The sequence below is a fragment of the Malaya genurostris genome, chromosome 2, assembly GCF_030247185.1.
Source record: "Malaya genurostris strain Urasoe2022 chromosome 2, Malgen_1.1, whole genome shotgun sequence".
In the NCBI taxonomy this organism is placed as follows: domain Eukaryota; kingdom Metazoa; phylum Arthropoda; class Insecta; order Diptera; family Culicidae; genus Malaya; species Malaya genurostris.
The window spans coordinates 104,669,839-104,684,733 of NC_080571.1; the positions used below are offsets into that span (position 1 = coordinate 104,669,839).

General features: G+C 34.1%; 1 protein-coding gene across 1 annotated transcript in view; it reads left to right on the forward strand.

The window, feature by feature from the left end:
* The window catches only part of LOC131429458 (neuronal PAS domain-containing protein 4B), a 155,243-nt gene that overhangs the window by 44,674 nt on the left and 95,674 nt on the right, over positions 1-14,895 (forward strand). The gene's annotated exons all lie outside the window — the stretch shown is intronic.

Genomic DNA, 14,895 nt, shown 5'->3' on the forward strand with positions numbered 1-14,895 from the left:
CAAGTGCGTTTAGTAAATAAGCACGCAATGTTCATTTCGACCTACGTAACAATGAGAGATTCTCTACTTTCTCTTTCGATTATTGCGAAATATTGCTGTTTTTCAGTAATTTCTTCAGTGTAGAATAAAAGATGATAGCTTTGGTTATTACTATCGGTAAATAATTGGAGAGAAGCATTGCTAAGAGTACCGTAATAATAGAAAGAGAAAGCAAAGAAAATCTCTCATTGTTACTTAGGTCGAAATGAACATTTTATACAGAGTTCTTATCCATCGCACCTCTACGGAATCAAAATGCTATTCTACGTCGTCCATTGTGCGGTCCACTACAGTAGTTTCGAATGTTTTGGCAGAGTTCTAATATCGACAGATTAATGAAGGTTTTTTTGGTGCAGATTTCTTGATTATTACGGCTTTTGAAAAAGAATGATATTAACCTTTTTAGCAGAAAAAAACGTGCTTAATCCACCTAGCAGTGAGATGCCCCCTTTTTTTCAATCCGCATGTGTTTTGTGCATGAATATTATTCGGTGTTTCAGTTTTCATGACATTATTCTAATGTTCGTCGTTTTAAGTGCGATTTGAGATTTTGATCACTCATTACTCTGTAATGTCGAAACTTCAAATCGGATCGAATTTGAATCTAAAAGTGTAACAATCGATTAAACATTCCATGATATGTCGAAGTAATTTCCACTTTAGAATTTAGGGTAATTTAAGGTCCTTCTAGAGCCGGTATTCAGGAACCAGCATAACCCAAACCGATTCGTATGGCCATATGACGAATAAATTGCAATATTTTTGAGTCCAACTTTAAAGCTTTTCGGGATTGTCATCATCTATATCGCTTTGAATTTTAAAAATTCATCATCCTACAATTGCAGAATCGAAAGTCAGAATTGGATAAAATTGGATTTATTCAAATTTGTACTTTTGTTTCTGAAATTCGATTTGGCTTTTTTTGAGAAAACGATTGAGCTTTGAGAAACGATTCGATACTGGAACCTGAATTCGAAATTCGGCGTAGCCGAAGTCAGACAAATTCACCTGAGTAGCTGTATAGTTTACATTTGTTTCAAAATGTTTGAAAATGAATCTTTGAGGAATCGTAGTGTGAATTAAAGTTTTGGGTGTCTTCGAAACGAAAACTGAATACAACCAAAAATGGAATAAATTTATTTGGTTATCGACTATCCAAATCTACTAACCCGATAAACCTGATTAATTTATGTGAAATAAACATTTTTATATTAATCACCCTGTATGTCCGAACCCGGAAGTTGGATCTGACTGAAAAATAAGATGTTTTATAGAATCTTAAAACTTTTCATTTGAATCTTAGATGATTCTTAGATTTCATTTGAATCTTAGATCTGTTCAGCGAGCGATCTGTTGTACGAGAAAAATGAGTTACACAGTTTATTTTTGGTTTCACATATCATCCTGTAGTTCCGGAACCAAATGTCGGAACCAAACATAATTCAGGAACCTTGTTTGGGAGTATACGATTTTTCATATGAATCTGAGTTTGTAGAAAACGGTTGAGTCATCTCCGTAAAAAATTGAGTGAAATTATTTGTCACACACGCATTTGCTGATCTCGACGAACTGATTCGAATGGTATATGGCTGTTATGTTCTTCCAGCATTTGTTGCTGTAAGTAGTTTAAATCAATATAATTATGGAATTGCTTTCAACTCGAAAATTCTGCCATCATCTGGTTTACATATGGCATATCCGAACGATTGTGTTGCCAAAAACGTGTGGAATCTAAGTATAGAAATAAATTCTGTTTTCATGGTCAAGTGTGACAGATACTGTCAAAAAACTTAAAAAATAACTCTAAAAGTAAACATCCGATCTCAAAATTATTCTATAGCGTTCTGGGTGACGGGGAGACCTTTCATTTGCGACTAGTTTGATCGAAATCGGTTGACAACACACATACAGACACACATACACACACACACACACACACACACACACACACACACACACACACACACACACACACACACACACACACACACACACACACACACACACGACAATGTGGCAACCAAAAGCATGTACAAATTTATCATGTCACTAAATTAACTTATAACTCTTAGTATATCAATATCGAATGAATACATTTAAATTTAGAAAAGCGGTTTATGTATGTATATTTGAATGCAGAAACCGAACCCGGACTTAACATTACTTAAATCGTTTAGAAAACACGAGAACCGAACAAACATTTGTACCGAAAGAACGAGTTTAGTTTTGACCGAATTTCGCTGCGAACGAAGACCAATTTCTCTATTTGTTACGGGGCCTGATCCAAGCTGCGTTCTTGAACGGTAGTCGGCCCAAAAGTAATAGGATAAAGGTATTTGTTTCGAAAAAATCAGCAAAAAAAAATATAAACCGGTTTTTGCATAAAATTTTTATGTCCGGTTCTAGAAATGAAGTTGTTTTTTGCTTTTCTCGGATAGAAAAGTTGTGCAATCACTTGGAAAACGGACCATTGAACCGAGACCCAGAGGGTATAGTGTCATATACCACTCGGATCCGTTCGTCGAGATCAACAAAGTCTATATGTATATGCACAACAAATTAAGTGCACTTTCTCTCAGAACTAGGTGAACCGATTTCCCTAAACTTAGATTCATATGAAAGGTCTTGTGATTCTATACAATGCTCAAGAATCTTAGTTGAATCTGACTTCCGGTTACGGAGATACAGGGAGATAAGTGCAACCATTTTGATTTGTTTTTATTCAATGACATATATTAAGGCACACTGCGTTAAGCTATAAGATGCCGAGGGCATTTTTATACTACTAAAAATTAGAGTAAATTGGTATCTTCACTTTCAAATCATTTTGATTGTAAGAGTGCTTTTCATAAGTGACCGTGTAAAGAGTTACTAGATCTTGCCGACAGATCACAGAATAATCTCACTGCAGTTATACTGGTCCCCAGTTTCTGGTTCTGTAATTACAGGAAAATAGTGAATTTTATCAGTGGAGATTTCTTGGAGATGAATGGGGGGATTTTCAAAAACTTAGGTCCAAAGGAAAGGTATTATAATTTTATACGATACTCGTGAACTTTATACGGATCCGACTTTCGGTTTTGGAATTATAAGGTGATATAGGCGCTAACATTCAAACAGTCATTAAAGAGCGACAATGTGGGAAATGGAAAAAATCGGATCTGTTCAATACTGCTTACAAATTGAGAAGGTGATGCTAGTTTATATCCAAACTTTTATACTTTTATTTAAGACTCAATTATACTTTTTTTAAATGCGTTAGTAGTACTTATAAAAATATGAGTAACAAGAAAAAGGATTTATCACACCTCTAGGTGGTTTAAAACAGGGGTTTTTGTCAATTCCAATTTAAGCCTAGACTCTCTTGTTAGAAACATTGTCTATGCCCTTCTTCAATAACCCTTTCTGACCATTGCTAAGTACATGTATTCATTTTGTTTCTTGTAAATTCGATGGAAACCCATAATACCATCTCCCGAGATATGCCTAGTTTGACAACTAGGCGTTTTAAAGTCATAATAAAACGATCATGCGTTTTAAAGTCATAATGAAACGTACATAAATGCTAACATACATTGACTTTTATGTATCTAGATAGATTAAACATTATTGTAAGGTAATAAATATTTTAATATGTATAATATTCGAAAAAATAATTAGCCTACTAAATCATTTAAACAGGGTTTCCAATCTTCAGTCCATTATTTTGCTAAAAATCGAGATTTTCTTATATATTATGGACTTTGCACTAAAATATACTAAAAATCACAGAAAATGTTGACAGCGACACTTTAATACATTCATACATTTCTCACTGTCTAAATAAGAAAATAATAATAAAACGAGCTATCATTCTAAATTTATTCATTATTTTACTATTACCATGAATTCTAGCAACATTTCACAATTCATTATGATAAAGCTAAATAAGCAATGATAATTAAATAAACTATTGTTATGATATTAGTTTGCTCTTTTCTTATGATCGGGAGAGCCTCGTACATATAGTCAAATTTGACGAATTTGACACAAAATGTCATTTTGCATACCTTGTCTCTCCAAAATTGATATGGATTGGGCACTTTTAAGGAAAAAACTAATCTAAGATGAAAGTCGTAATCATCCAAAAATCCAATGAAACTTAATTTGTGAGAAGATTTTAAAGAATTCTCTAGCGCTAAGTTGTTCGGTATTCGCAAAAATCATCTGTACTGGACAAGGACGCCTTGCTCCACATTTCTTAAAAAATTAAATTTATTTCCAAGTAACAGCAAAAAACACTTCCGAAAAATTCACTGCTCAGTTTCATCTCCATGGATTTTTATTCATCCTCTCGTTAGTTCTATAATTATTCTACTGATTAGCAATTGCGATAGCAATCAAAACGAAATATTTCACAATTACACTCTTAGCTTCAAAATATCATAATTTGTCTTAATAGGGCCTAATGCAAACTGTGACACAACACACAATATTTTTAGAACCAGTTTGGAATCAATACTACTTTTAAAAATTAAAATTTTTTCTATTGGTCCCAGGTTTGCGGTTCAATGCATAGGCACTGGTCTTACAAGCCAGTTGCGGTATGTTCGAGCCCCAACCTGGAAGGATTCGTAGTGTCAGTAGGATCGTAGCACCAGCCATGCAATGGTTCTGTACCATGAAGCGGCTGCGAAATCTGTTGAAACAGAAGGTCAAATTCCTTTATAGGAATGTAATACCAAGGCTTTGCTTTTAAAAATTAATAAGTCGTTTTCGTTTGCTTTCGTTTTACATTGAAAAATTTATTGTTAGGTTGTTGGCCCCCTAAAAATATGAAAATATCAGATGCACAGCCTATGAAACACCCACACTTAACAGCGTTATGTAGACATTTATCGGAATGAAACCAGTGCTACTAGATTTGCCATAATGGTTATTTCATTAGTATTTTTCACGCACTTTCTAGTAATATTCATAGCCGAAAAAGTTTTATTGAAATATAAATATAAATTATATAATGAAATGATGTCACAGATACCAAAAAATACTTGTTGAAGGTAATTTAAAGAAAAAATATTTTTCATAACATTGTGAGAAAACTTGACAACCTTGCGATACGAAATGAGATGAAAACAAAGCGCAATTTAGTGAATTAAGTGAAACTTTTTCATCTTATATTTTTTATGACTTTTATTGCTTGTCGGATAAATTTAGAAATATTTAATCGTTAATTAAACAAATGGACATTACTATTTATGAAGTCATCCAACATTCAATAGTGGTTTAATTATGTGACATAGTGATCATGTTTTGAGACGAATCAATTAGTAAATAGTTAGGAACATGACGAACTGTAAAACTTGGAACAAAAAGGTTTCCTAAATTGGAAAGGGAACTTATTTTTAAATGGAAAAAACTATCACTGAAGGATTAAAAACATTTCTTTAATGCGTAAGTGCGACAAAAACCTCAATAAACATTGTTCACCATTCCACAGTTTGGTTCAGGTACGTTGAAAGATATGATTCATGTTCAAAGTTATGAGATGAAGGGATAAGATGGAATTAGGAGCTTAGATGAAATAGGAAACTGTTAATTTAGGTAAAAAGCAAAAGAATGCCTTTATCGCGATGTATGAAACATTCAGAACATTCAGATTCCTCTGCTATTCTTTACGTTTCGTTTTCGATTCGTCAGTGCAGAGCAGTTCAAATTGAATTGCTTTTTACAAACTTAAACATTTCAATTTGAACCGCTAAGCAAAACACTTTTTTATATTGTACCGAAGCGCAATGTCTTTCCTGACGTCCCGAAGGAAACGAATAGGTAACTGAACTGGTTGATAACATATTTTTGTCATTTAGGGGTCAAGACCAGTTTTCGTGGTATGGGCACATAACAGTTCGGCTGAAAAGTTTTATCGTTTAATAGAAACACACATTTTTTTGCTAAAATTCGTTTTTATTATGCAACATGATTGCCATCAGAGGCGATACAACGATTATAGCGATCTTCCAACTTTTCGATACCATTTTTGTAGTACGATTTATCCTTTGCCTCAAAATAGGCCTCAGTTTCAGCGATTACCTCTTCATTGCTTCTAAATTTTTTATCAGCGAGCATTCTCTTGAGGTCTGAGAACAGGAAAAAGTCACTGGGGGCCAAATCTGGAGAATACGGTGGATAAGGGAGCAGTTCAACAGCTCCAAACACTGCTCAGAATCATCAATTCGTTGTTGTTTTTGATCGATTGTGAGCTCACGCGGCACCCATTTTGCACAAAGCTTTCTCATATCCAAATATTCGTGAATAATATGTCCAACACGTTCCTTTGATATCTTTAGGGTGTCAGCTATCTCGATCAACTTCACTTTACGGTCATTGAAAATCATTTTGTGGATTTTTTTCACGTTTTCATCGGTAACAGCCTCTTTTGGACGTCCACTGCGTTCATCGTCTTCGGTGCTCATATGACCAGTACGAAATTTTGCAAACCACTTACGAATTGTTGCTTCGCCCGGTGCAGAGTCTGGATAACACTCATCAAGCCAGTTTTTGGTATCGGCGGCACTTTTTTTCATCAAAAAGTAGTGTTTCATCAACACACGAAATTCCTTTTTTTTTCCATTTTTTTCACAATAACAAAAGTAGCTTCACTCAAAATGCAATATCTCACAAACTAATAATCAGACAGCTGTCAAATTTATACACGTATCTTTTGAAGGTTGGTACTAACTGAAAATGGTATGGATTTAATTCTAGTGGCGCCCTCTCATAAAAACGATACGAACTTTTCAGCCGATCTGTTAACCTTCTATTCATTTCTATTTCACTATTCTTTACATTTCATGTTTCACTTTGAACTGATCTGCTGTGACGATTCGAAAACGAAACGTAAACAATAGTGAAATCGGTTATGTGCCCCTAGCATTAAAATAGTTTTTAGTCAAACCCCTAAATAACTTATTGAACTATATATTGTACAAAAGTGTTGTCGAAGATGAAGTTGTAGAAAATCGACTGCGAACTCTGAGAAAGATACACTGAATAGAAAACAAATGCTTTTTCAAGAATTACTCGAATAACTGAAAAAAATTTGAATTAAAAAAGGTTTCGTTAATTGTCTTATACAATTGAATTTTAACTCCACATTTGACGTTAATTTATTTAGTATGAATTTTATATTCATAATTAGGGGAAGATGGGGTAAAACGCACCCCCGAGGCATAATGCACCTTTTGCTTTTCTCAAAAGTTACCCATTTTTTTCACTGAAATTTTAATCAAACTGAAAGTCCGCCATAACAACAGATTACTATAAAATTATATCTCTATTATAAGTAATTTTTGATGTTCGTTCCATAGTAATTTTCTAGAATGAGGAAGACGATTTTAATTTTGTAACCAGCGAACTTCTTTGCCAATCATTCGGGTTTCTAAAATTAGTTCTAATACAGACGATGTATTTGCATTTTTCTAGAAAAATCGTCAAATTTATCGTCTCATATTTTTGGGGCAAAACGATCCGAATTGTGTGAGGCAAAATGCTCAAGAATTCGCTTACTTCAATTATCCATATGTTATCCATTTAATGAATAATAGTGAACAATCTTCCACCTGGAAAATATTTCGTCAACGAAAAGTCTAAAGCTTTCTTTAAAGAAGAATTAAGAAGAAGAAGCTTTATGAGAGTGCATATTGCCCCGTGGTTGTCATGAGCTTTAATCCGTTGTTTTTATGGATTTTTACCCGTTGTTTAAGATCATCCTGCCTATATGTTCAGATAATTGTCACTTCGCGTAATTTAGAATGTATATTTTTTTATGTTTTCCAAGATCGGGCGTCATGCCCGCATATATTTCAATAGACAATTTTTAAGGGTTTTAGAAAATAAGATATTTCATGTATTTTTCAATGTATTCAGCGAGTGTTTGTACGTAATTTTGAAAAATAATGGTTACGGAAGATAGTCATGCATGAAACTCTTTCGTGTTATTCTCTATAGTTAAGATATAGCTACATATCCTTAAGGGGTGCATTTTACCCCATCTACCACTACTGAAGAGCAACCGACGGAGGGAAGGAAGGAGAATGAATGAAATAGTGACAAATAGAAAATTTTGCGAAAAAGTATCGCCCGTCTTCTAACAGTGAAGAAGCGCAATCAACTACGCTATTCTGGAACAAGTGTAGAACATGCTTTCCAATACAACAGATGCAATAGCACTGGACCTTTGTGTGATACAGTACACAAGCCGAGTGGGATTCAACTACTGCTCTAGCGGTTTCTCTCCTAGAAAATTTTTAATGAATTAAACCGTTTAAACATATTCTATTATTTAAATGACTATTTTTCATCAGAAACATACGGCAGAAAATGTCTAAAAATTATTTCACCTGCAACTTTTTTACTTATTGAGTTAAACAAATGAAACCAACACCAAAGATTAATTTTAATTTTATCACATCAATCAATAAATCGTGCGACTAACTAAGAAAAACACGTTTTTGAAAACTCCTTCAAGAACAATACAATCATTCCAACGTTTCTCTAATTTTTCGATGCCGTGCTTGTATTCTAAGGACTTGTCTTTTGGCTCAAAATAGACTTCACATACAGCAATTGCTTCTTCATTCGAGTTGAACTGCTTACCGGCGAACACTTTCTTGAGATCAGCGAAACGCCAGTAGTCACTGGGGGCAGATTTGGACTATATGTTGGGTGAGGAAGCAATTTGCAGTATAATTCGTTCAATTTAATCGTCGTTGCGTTGCCGGCTTATGAATCGGTACATTGTCTTGATGAAACAGTGTTTTTGTCGAGGTCGTTTTTCCTTGATTTTTGCATTAAAACCATCTAACAATGCTATGCAGCATTCGCTATTGATTGTTTTTCCTTTCACAAGATAGTTGATGGAGATTATATGCTTAAATGGTTGTTACTTTTTTCTCGCCAATCGAAATTTCACACTTAGTATTTTGAAAGATGGTAGTTTATAAACGTCATATGGATTTGAAAATGATAATGCCATCTGTGCGTCAGTCACATTATTTATTGAGTACATCACTCAATTGCCGCATCGATTAATTTCCTATAACTTCTTATTCGACACCTTTTTTGCACGATTTATAGTTCAGCTCAGTGATATGAAAAAGTGCATACAAAAAACCATACTCTCTTTTTAAATGTCAGTCTTGAGTTGGATTGGCCGTGAAAAAAATAAATGGTTTGTCGTTTTTAAGACTTAGGTTAAGGTTAATTTAAATCAGAGTATGTGAAGTATTTTGATATGCTGCAAATTTCTGGATGTTTTTAACGCGAAAACATCTTATTTTATTATGGCGCTCCTTTTCAAAATTCGATCATCTGGCGATTCCTAATCTCTGTTCTGAAAATTTTTTTATTGATTTTTCAAAATAAGGCACTCAGCTTTATGGATTCAATATGCATGCTTGTTTCGGCATTCGAAAACACTAATACGGAGTTTTAAAAGTAAATAGTACTTCTACGATTTTGAATTTAGTTGATCAATGTGAAAAGTAGCCTCGAGCAAAGCGGCAACTTTTCTATCTTACTTTTGTAATTACTTCCAGTTCGTTCAATTAGGTTACAAAAGGCATTGCTTATTCGATTCAACTTAGAGATTAAATTAAGAGTATCTTCCATTTAGCAGCAACGTTTTTACTTTCGGGTCGTAAACTATCACACGATCAGGCAGACTATTTTCGTAGTTGTATTAGGATCCCGCAGTCAAGGTAGAGTGGATTCAAACTAATAAAACAGTGTATCTTTCTTTGTCAGCTAAATCACCGCATTTTCATTCACGGCCACCGCAGCCGATCACCGAACATCGCGTGCCGACAGGATACGGTTGTCTTTCTGGTGTGGACGGGGAAACACGATCGGCGGTAGATTAAAAATCAGTTTCTGGTGTTAAATAAATTAGTTTCACCGCTAGAGGGGAGACACAACGAAGAAAAGCAACAGAATGAATCTGTATCTCAAAATCGCCTCTGACACAAGGAGAAAAGGGGAAAGGGAAAAACGATGCTCAGCTAAATAGTAGCTGCTGTGTTCTATGATAATGGGAAGAATATTTCATTTCGATACACATTCATCGTTTTGTTATCCAATGGTAATGAATGCTACTAGAACGAATAAATTAAATCCCAACTGTTGGTAATTGTTAGCCTTTGGGTCAGAGCCGTTTTGAAAATGTTTTTAGTGAAATGGAGCTGGAGCCGTTTCACACAAAACTAGCCAAATTTCAAATGGACATAGGACTTTGTTTTTACCTTATGCGTTGTAGATAACTTGCCGTACTGTTTCTATCGGCAGCCAATAAATACATGTGACTGAAGGGCCCTAAAAAGATTTTTCAACAACAATCCAACAAGATTAAGGTTAAGGTAGTTACTGCACGAAAGCTATTTGTAATCCATGTGGCGAATGAGCTTCACAGTCGGCAACTCTGAACTCAGTGGGCACGGTTTTCATGCACAAAAGCTACTTGTAGTGATAATCTACACCGTGCAACATGTCCATTCCTAACTTAGGCCGGCTTAGAAAGCATACACAGGTAAAAATATTCTGTACAATTTGCGCGATATAACTGTAAATAAGAGTTAAACTACCAAGGACTGAAAAATCGACGCTAGAAAACAGCATGAAGTGAAAAAATTAATAAATGCCCACGATTTATCATTCCATTTAAATTTTTTGTACAATCGAAAATGTCGCTCTCGAGATAGTATTAAAAAAATTGTTTACCAAACCTTTTTAAATTGAATTGCATATTTTAACACCATTTATGACACAGCTTCATGTGTATTGTGTCTGATGAAAGAGTTTGATAATTTTCTTTTATAGTCCAAAAAACTTTACTTTCATTAACTACCGGTAAAAATTCCGTGGTGTCACTACACCAATTAGTCTTCGCGTGGAAAAATACTCTTTCTGTGTAAATAAGAAACCTAATTCTCTGCAGTACTATTGTAAGTTTTCTTGAGAAGCCAGACACTATGAGCTAAACAAAAAAAAACGTACTTAATACACATAACAGTGAGATAATTTTTATCATCACGTCGATCGTTTTCAATCGAGTTTTAAAGATTTAAATAATAAATTACATATTTTAATAAATTCGATGCTATCAAAGTCGAAATGTCTCAACAGCGAATTTTGGAATGTTCCATCTCTATTCTATTGCATTTCTCCAATTTTTCATTTGTGATTAATACAATATTATATGCTACAGGTACAAGTAGTGGGGAATATTGTTTTTTTCCTTAACATATTCCCATTGCTGAACACTAAAAATATTCATTGTTTCAGAATGAAGCCGGGTAAAATCAATTCGTGTTGTTTCGAGAAAGCATGCAAACAAAAATTGTTGCTTCGAAAAACAGTTTCACAATTTCGAAAAATGATACGATTTTTTACACGGTTTTTGATTTTTAAAATTGTATATGACTGACTGAGGTATTATTAGTGTCCTCAGTGAATCGTATAGAAATAAAAATAAAACAAAAACCGTGTAAATCAATCGTGTCATTTTCTGAAATTGTGAAACTTTTTTTTTCGAAGAAACAATTTTTGTTTGCATGTCTTACTTTAATAGTGGATGACATTTTAAAATCTACTCTGCACAAGAATGGGTAGAACTTAATCGTGAATATCTCTTGTTTTACTTCATGCAGCTACCTAATTTTTTCTCCATATCATCGGAAATATGTTCAGCAATTTATATTATAATTTTCCTATAGTATGAGATATCCATAAATATCTCAAAATTAAAGTTACTAGGGCTTTTTTGTGGGGGCACGTGATACGCAGTGCTACCAAAGAAAATTTTGAAAACATCATCCTGACTCATCTGGGCATTGTTAGGCTTATCAAACGTATTGATCCATAATTAATGATTTTGATCATCAACTAGCCAGACCAACTAATCGGAGTAATGTTGATACTAATCTTGATGAAACCGTCCCTGTTTTTGCGTCATTAACCATATGAAGGTTGGGATTTTTAACACCCATCATCCTACAACTCACGAAACTAGTATTTCTAAAGAGATTCAAGATTACATTGGAAAATTGCGTTACTTTTCTAAGTCGTCGCTCATTTGACTGGAACCCGAAATCCGATCCGGATGAAATTCAGGAATTTCATATGGGACCTTTCATTTGAATTTAACTATCCTCAATACTATCCAAACCATAGCAGTTTCAACGAGAGAATAATTGCGAAAAATGTGTGAACAAAAAAAGGGATTAAAATTTGGAAGCGAATTCATAATTTATTGCGTATATTCTAAACAAAAGTTACTATTTTATAACAATAACTTCTAAATAAAAGTATAATAAGCAGCTATTATTTTTTACTAAAATATTATGTTTGATTTCGACCTAGGGTTTTTTTTATATCGTTTATTTATACCCGGCTTTAACCTAATTTTGGTCGTTCACCGGGTGCGATCGTGGTAATAATTGTGGGAAATCAGTAAAAACGGCTGTCATAGTTTTATGATACAAACGAAAGTTGTTCACTGTCCAACAACAACAGTAAACAACATTCGTTTGTATTTAAAGACTGAGACAGCCGTTTTTCTTGATGTCCCACTAAAGTATCATGTTTTTATCCAATGAAACAAGAAATGACTTCAATATTTTTTCCGTAAAACATTGTGGAGGGAAAACAAAAAATTGTTCACTAGCGTGCCCCTTAGGGAGAAGCGACAAAAAATCCCTGGTTACAACTAAATACTATCAGGTTTTTTCACGTGATTTTTCATGCGGTTTCTTTAAACGCGATTTTATGAGGATTATCGCAGTTACGCGGTTTTTCACACGAATTTCCGAAGTGATGCAGTTTTTTACGCGGTTTTTGTGCGAATTTCCGAAATTACACGTTTTTTAGCAGTAACTTCCCCCGCAAAAAAAAACTTCTGTGTAATATTTTACCATTCCTCATAAATTTCTGATGGAATAATGCGAATTCGATAGATTCGACATCTCTAAATCCAAACTATCGAATTCGTATTATTCCATGGAAATGGAAAGTATATCACACAGAAGTTTTTTTACGCGGGGGATACATAATGCACAAAAACCGATTAATTTCGGAGTTCCGCTTGAAAAAACTGAGTAACTTCGGAAACCCGCGTAAAAAACCGCGAAATTTCAGAGATACGGGTAAAAAATCGCGTCATATAGGGAATTCGTGTAAAAAACTGAGTAAGTAACTGAGATCACGAGTGAAGACAGAATCGTGTACACTGAAGTGGCGAAAATGCATACAAAAATTAATTATGTATATTGCTACGGTTAACTTATAGTTGTAGAATTCTTAAAATCCAAGATGGCGAATTTTGGTTTTGTTGATATTCTTTCAAATCGCTATATAATTTGTGTTTTCGTGACGGATTTAACAAGTAAGTTTGTGGAATTAATGCCAAATTAATTCCCAACCTTGATTAGAAATTCTAGATGGTGACAAACGAATCGTTGTGTATTTTTCAAACTGGAATGAGTTTGATGATTGCATTCTAAATGTCAGCGTAATCGGTCGTGTCTTGTACATAACCCCGTAAATTTGTGTTCTATTTTGTTTCATCGTGTTTAATTGTGTGGTAGCAAAAGACGTACTTTAGTATTGATGCACCGGTCAAATTCTGCGTGTGAGGCATCGAATGCAGTCAATCAAAAATTTCCGTCGATTATTGACTTTCGGAAGTGTGGAAGAAGCATAACAGTTTTATTCGTTATCCAGTTATGTTTCTGACATTACCCACCCGCCTTTTTTCGGAAGGACTTTCGAAAAAACTTGTGTACTTACGTATAAAATAACCACATTGAAAATTGGGTGTGAATACAGAACGGGTGAATGAAGTACTAATCATCCAGCAATTATAGCTGTATACTAGGGTGGGACAAGGATGTATGGGAAAAAGATGAAAAGGTTTATTTTCTCGCTCCACCAAACTTTTCGTTTTCCTTTTGGGTTCCATAAGCACCATGCAAAATCTTAGCTAGATCGGAGAAACTATATTTTCGCGCCCGAGGTTTAAAGTTTATATGAGATTTAGTAAGGAGAAATTCACTTTCAACAAAAAAATCGGCTGGAGATCATCCTATGAACACTAAAAATCAGTGCATGTATTATTTTTGTAGGAAACTCAACGAGGAAGAAAACTTTAGAAGACCGCAAAAGAATCCGACATTTGTAGAAAAAGTTATTAAAGGAAAACCGGCACAAGATCCGAACAATGACTCATTCCTTAATATATCTAGCACCACTGCTGCTCGTGAAAGTAATATGATGTGACTTCCTTTTAATGTGCTATAATGGTTAATCCGAGTTGTTTGATGTCTTCACGATAGTTACTCAGCAGAGTATAAAGATTATTTTTAAGTGACAAACCATGATCCAAACCTTACTGTAAAGACACAAAAAGTCATGAAAATTGTGTTTTTGTTTGCATAAAATAGTACCATCTATATCTTCTAAACTATAAGAGATAAAGAGTTTATATATTTGGCAAAGTTATTGGATTTCAGTTTATCTAAAATATTGTAGAAGATTACAAGAACCGATTTCTTCAAAATAAGAAGTTAGACTTTTTTGTGTCTTTACAGTGAGTTTTGGAACATGGCTTGTCACCTAAAAATAATTCTCATACTCAGCTGAGAAACTTTTGTGAACACATCAAACAACTCAAATCAACCGTTATAGCATAATAAAAGAAAGTAAAATCGTATTATTACCACTAGCAGCAGTGGTCCTAGATATATTGAGGAGTGAGCCAGTGTTCGGAGTGGGTTTTCCTTTAATAACTTTTTCTACAAATGTCGGATTGTTTTGCGGTCTTCTAAA